Raw genomic sequence first — 6,000 nt, 5'->3', positions numbered from 1 at the left:
TGTGTATCATGACTAGATGCACAAAAAAGTCCATCAGTGCATTATGAATAACGCAACAGGAAGCCCGCCAGTTTGACTTTAGTGGCCATTTTGGTCATATTCCATATTTTTTCTTTGATGTACTTGTCGTACAGCTTTCATCAGATCAACTTCAAATTTAGACGATCGTCATCACAACAAATTGGAGATCTAAAGTTATTGAAGGATTACGTTTTAGCAAAACCGTCTGACCGTGGTGTGGCGTTAAAGTTTGATGAAACGCCATCAAAACACAAGCTTCCATATTTCAGACATATTTTGTCCAATTGAGTCCAAACTAGACACATTCGACAAGAGTCGCCACCAGAAGACATCGGTGCAGAAATTGTGACTTACAATCACAGCGCCCCCTGGTGGTAACGCGAAATGTCTTGTTTTGGTACGTGTTATGTTTTTATGTACTACTCAGACAGCTTTCATCAGATCAACTTAAAAATTAGATGAGACTCTACAAAACAAGATGAAGATCTAAAGTTATCAGAATTTAAACTTTTCATCATACCGTGTGACCGTGGTGAGGTCTCAAAGTTCGACTAAACGCCAATATAAGCGAGCTTCTGTAACTTAGACATATTTTGTCCAATCGACTCCAAACTACACATATAAGACAAGAGTCGCGACCGGAAGACATCTACCTAGAAATCATGACTTAAAAGGAAAGCGCCCCCTGGTGGCATCAGGAAATGTCTTGTTTTGGTCATCTTACTCTTTGATGTATTTCCCTCCAGCCACTTTACTAAACCATGTCAAACTGTGTCAAATTGGTCTCAAGATATTGATAATGTAGGCATAACATTATTGTGACTTTTCATCATGCAGATTGTTAATGGCGTGGCATCAAAGTTCATCAGCTCACCATGACCAATGAAACCCATTTTAACAGAGTTACCCTGAACGCAGCATGAGACCGCTTTCGGTTTGTTACGTCTCACACTTGGATGTATTTCTCCTCATTCACTTTGCTAAACCATGTCAAACTGTGTCACATGGGTCTCAATATATTGATAATGTAGGCATAACATTGCTGTGAGTTTTCATCATGCGGATTATTCATAGCTTTGCAGCAGACTTCTTCAACTCGCCATGACAAACGAAGCTGCATTTAACACAGCTGCAAGTGAACGCCTCATGAGACTCTGAAAAAGTTACGTCGTCACAAGCTGCGGAGCTGTGTATCACGAAGAACCGGAGAACGGTTGGCGAGTCTGGATGAGAGGACGGCGGCGGAGTCACTGTGGACGTTGTTCGCTCAGCAGGTTAGAGTGTGGGACTCAAAGCTTTTTTCCCCTCTCCCGTTGTGTCTTTTCCTGTGTGAACTCTGCCGCTCTCAACAGCAGCACTGGCTATGAGCTAGCTCCTGCTAGCTCCAACGAAGCATCTCTCAACTGCTACGTAAGTTAAACGGACACTTCTGACTGACTGTGATGATAAGCAAAAGAGACACTGTGGATGTGTGATGTGTTGTACTGCATTTGTTTGATCTGTTTACTAATACTAGCTCTAATAAATACTGTATAAATTATATTTTGCTCCTGAATTGAACTGTGTTAAAGGGGTTCACATGGAAAATATATGTTCAATTATTTAAGGGTGATTTTTGTTACTATTATACTAATGGAGATTTAGCACTTGCTACACATTGTAAGAGCAGCTGTTCAAAGGAGCACTACGTCTTTTAAGGCTCTTTATTCAGAGTCACGGTGTTGATGTCCTGTCACGTGTTACAGTGAAAAATAACCGTGTCTCCCACCTTCAGTATTTAAATCGTTAATCTCAGACAGACTTCACTGAATTCTTTTGGTAAATATGAGTAAGTCATAGCCTTGTACCTTTACTAGAACAGACAGTGTCATACAGAGTTGTGGGCTTATATGCACTACCTATTTCCTAATCTGAAATGATTATGCTCTGATTAACTTTGAACTAATATTTTATTTTTACCATTTAAAAGTCTGTTAATTACTTAACCTGGCCCATGTATGACTTTACATATCTGTGTATTGGTTTCATGTTCCTCTAGAAGGTCCAACTTGACACATAACTTGAATCCAACCAGAATGAACACTGACTCCAGGTACAGACCTGATTTCATTACTTAAAAACAATCAAAGTATTGCACATAATACATAATGTATTAAATTATAATGCAATACTTTTAATGTGAAATAGCTCCATTAAAAACATTCATTGTCATGGTAGTGCACGTTTTAATCCAAAAGCATATTCAAATACACAGTTGAATATCCACAGAAAATAAGATTACACACTTTGTTCATATGTAACTCTTCCTCTACAATAATGACGATCACTTTCATGTTTCCTATCATTTTATTAGGGACAGACGAGCCTGAAGGACACAGCTGTGATGACCATGTTCTGTCTCTTATGGCAAAGCAGAAATATAAAACACTGGGTTCTTATCTAAAGTGTATCAAATCAGATCTCCACCATGTTGCTGCTGAGGACATCAGGTGCTGCAGTTCTTCATCTATGAAGAGAAAAAACGCACTGTTAAAGAATGTTTTGTGTTGTGTATAAAGCACAACAGATTTCAGATAGAACTGTTGTACTGTGGTCTTGGTTTATATCCTCATGGTGAAATGTACATATTTTAAGTCCCTTCTGATAAAAGTGCTGAAAGAAATACAACATTGTACAAATACATAAAATGTCTTTCTACCTCATCAGTACTATTCAAGGTGATAATCTCCCACAGACCTATTGATAACAGTCCAAATCAAGTCTTTCCACTTCTCTCAGTGTGAAAACATAATTCTATAATTAATTTGAGAACTGTTTACAACACTGATGTGTGGAGATTAAAATCATACCTAAACTGTCTAATTCACTGTAAAACTCCATGACATTCGCAGGCCATCTGTAGTTAAGGGAGCAACGCATGGAGTGATGTGTAGATTACTAGTTTGATGATGCATGAGGAGAGGCGGTGGTCGAGTGGCAGAAACTTGGACTATGGGCAGAGAAGGTCTCTGGTTCGTCTTTGGTTCGACTCCATGGAGAGACAACAAAAGTCGAACCTGGATTGATCTGTCCAAAAATCCAAGAGTCTCCCTACCCTCTCTAGTGCCCATGAGCAAGGCACCTCACTCCCCCAACATCTGCTCCCCGAGCGCCGTACATGGTCGCTCACTGCTCTGTGTGTCCTGCACCAGATGGGTAAAAAGCAGCGATTAAATTTCCCTACCTGCATGAGTGTGCCTTTGCATGTCTGTGCATGTGTTTGGGATGAATAAATGGATTTTAATCTTAATCAGTTGTCTTCCAGTTGACCAGCATGAAGCTGCAGATCTCCACCATGTTGCTGCTGGGGACATCAGGAGCTGCATTAATGAGGAGCAGAAGCGTACTGTTATGAATGTTTTGTGTTGTTTATGAAGCACTACATATTTCAGCTAGAACCGATGTACTAGGGTCTGGGTTTGTATCCTAATGGTTAAATGCACATACTTTAAATCGCTTTTGATAAAACGTGACAAAAAAATACAACATTGTACACATAGATAAAATGTCTTTCTACCTCATCTGTAATATTCAACGTGATGATCTCCCACAGAGCTGTTGATAACAGTCCACATCAAGTCTCTCCACTTCCCTCAGTGTGAAAACATAATTATATAATTAATTGGAGAAGTGTTTACAACACTGATGTGTGGACATTATAATCTTATCACTACTGTCTAATTCACTCTACAACTCCATGACAGACTAAATAAACGATGTGAAAATAGTAATGGCGGATATACCATCCTGTATCAGAATATTGGTGAAACAGTTACTATCACATGAAACGTACACGTGTAGCGTATTGATAGTAACTCATTAAAAAAAATAATAATGTCACAACCAAAACAAGACTGTGGAGTTATCTTGCTTCAATCTGTTCATTAGACGTGATAAATAAACGGTAACTTTTATAACAATTACATATTACAAAAAACTTGAGGCATGTAAGCATATGATGATAGATAAAGCAATAGGTTATGTTGGATAGTTTGAAGGTTACTTACCTCTAGTTCAGCACCAGCGGCTGGCCAGAAGAAGTGGAGCGATCTTCCTTGCCGCACAGGGCAAACGCAGGCAATGTGAAGACGAGCGCTTGGTCATCGAACGTTCTTTCTTCCCCGACCGCAACAGACTTGAAATTGCCTGTGCTCGGGCCCGTTAGTGCTACAACGTAGCCCTAGTTAGGGCCCGAGCACCGAAATCGGTGGGAGGCCCTATTGAAATTGAAATGATTATTATTATTATTATTATTATTATTTTTCTTAGCTTAAATGAATTGGCTTTTTGACGGCTTTAATGTGCTCAAAAAGTTGTAGGAGTTTGCAGTAAATTCGAAGGCGGCGAAAAATTTCGTATTCTGGAGTATTTTGAAAAGGGCGTGGCAAAATGGCTCAAGAGCGCCACCTACGGAAAAGCCCCTCATTTAGCATTCACCGATCCTCAAAAAAAACAAAGACTATTGTGTATCATGAGTAGATGCACAAAAAAGTCCATCAGTGCATTATGAATAACGCAACAGGAAGCCCGCCAGTTTAACTTTAGTGGCCATTTTGGTCATATTCCATATTTTTTCTTTGATGTACTTGTCGTACAGCTTTCATCAGATCAACTTCAAATTTAGACGATCGTCATCACAACAAATTGGAGATCTAAAGTTATTGAAGGATTACGTTTTAGCAAAACCGTCTGACCGTGGTGTGGCGTTAAAGTTTGATGAAACGCCATCAAAACACAAGCTTCCATATTTCAGACATATTTTGTCCAATTGAGTCCAAACTAGACACATACGACAAGAGTCGCCACCAGAAGACATCGGTGCAGAAATTGTGACTTACAATCACAGCGCCCCCTGGTGGCAACAGGAAATGTCTTGTTTTTGGTACGTGTTATGTTTTTATGTACTACTCAGACAGCTTTCATCAGATCAACTTAAAAATTAGATGAGACTCTGCAAAACAAGATGAAGATCTAAAGTTATCAATATTTAAACTTTTCATCATACCGTGTGACCGTGGTGAGGTCTCAAAGTTCGACTAAACGCCAATATAAGCGAGCTTCTGTAACTTAGACATATTTTGTCCAATCGACTCCAAACTACACATATAAGACAAGAGTCGCGACCGAAAGACATCTACCTAGAAATCATGACTTAAAAGGAAAGCGCCCCCTGGTGGCATCAGGAAATGTCTTGTTTTGGTCATCTTACTCTTTGATGTATTTCCCTCCAGCCACTTTACTAAACCATGTCAAACTGTGTCAAATTGGTCTCAAGATATTGATAATGTAGGCATAACATTACTGTGACTTTTCATCATGCGGATTGTTAATGGCGTGGCATCAAAGTTCATCAGCTCACCATGACCAATGAAACCCATTTTAACAGAGTTACCATGAACGCAGCATGAGACCGCTTTCAGTTTGTTACGTCTCACACTTGGATGTATTTCTCCTCATTCACTTTGCTAAACCATGTCAAACTGTGTCACATGGGTCTCAATATATTGATAATGTAGGCATAACATTGCTGTGAGTTTTCATCATGCGGATTATTCATAGCTTTGCAGCAGACTTCTTCAACTCGCCATGACAAACGAAGCTGCATTTAACACAGCTGCAAGTGAACGCCTCATGAGACTGAAAAAAGTTACGTCGTCACAAGCTGCGGAGCTGTGTATCACGAAGAACCGGAGAACGGTTGGCGAGTCTGGATGAGAGGACGGCGGCGGAGTCACTGTGGACGTTGTTCGCTCAGCAGGTTAGAGTGTGGGACGCTCTCAAAGCTTTTTTCCCCCGTCCGTCGTGTCTTTTCCTGTGTGAACTCTGCCGCTCTCAACAGCAGCACTGGCTATGAGCTAGCTCCTGCTAGCTCCAACGAAGCATCTCTCAACTGCTACGTAAGTTAAACGGACACTTCTGACTGACTGACTGACTGTGATG

This window comes from Platichthys flesus, chromosome 15 (assembly GCF_949316205.1).
Source record: "Platichthys flesus chromosome 15, fPlaFle2.1, whole genome shotgun sequence".
Lineage (NCBI taxonomy): Eukaryota > Metazoa > Chordata > Actinopteri > Pleuronectiformes > Pleuronectidae > Platichthys > Platichthys flesus.
This window is presented reverse-complemented; position numbering follows the sequence as displayed.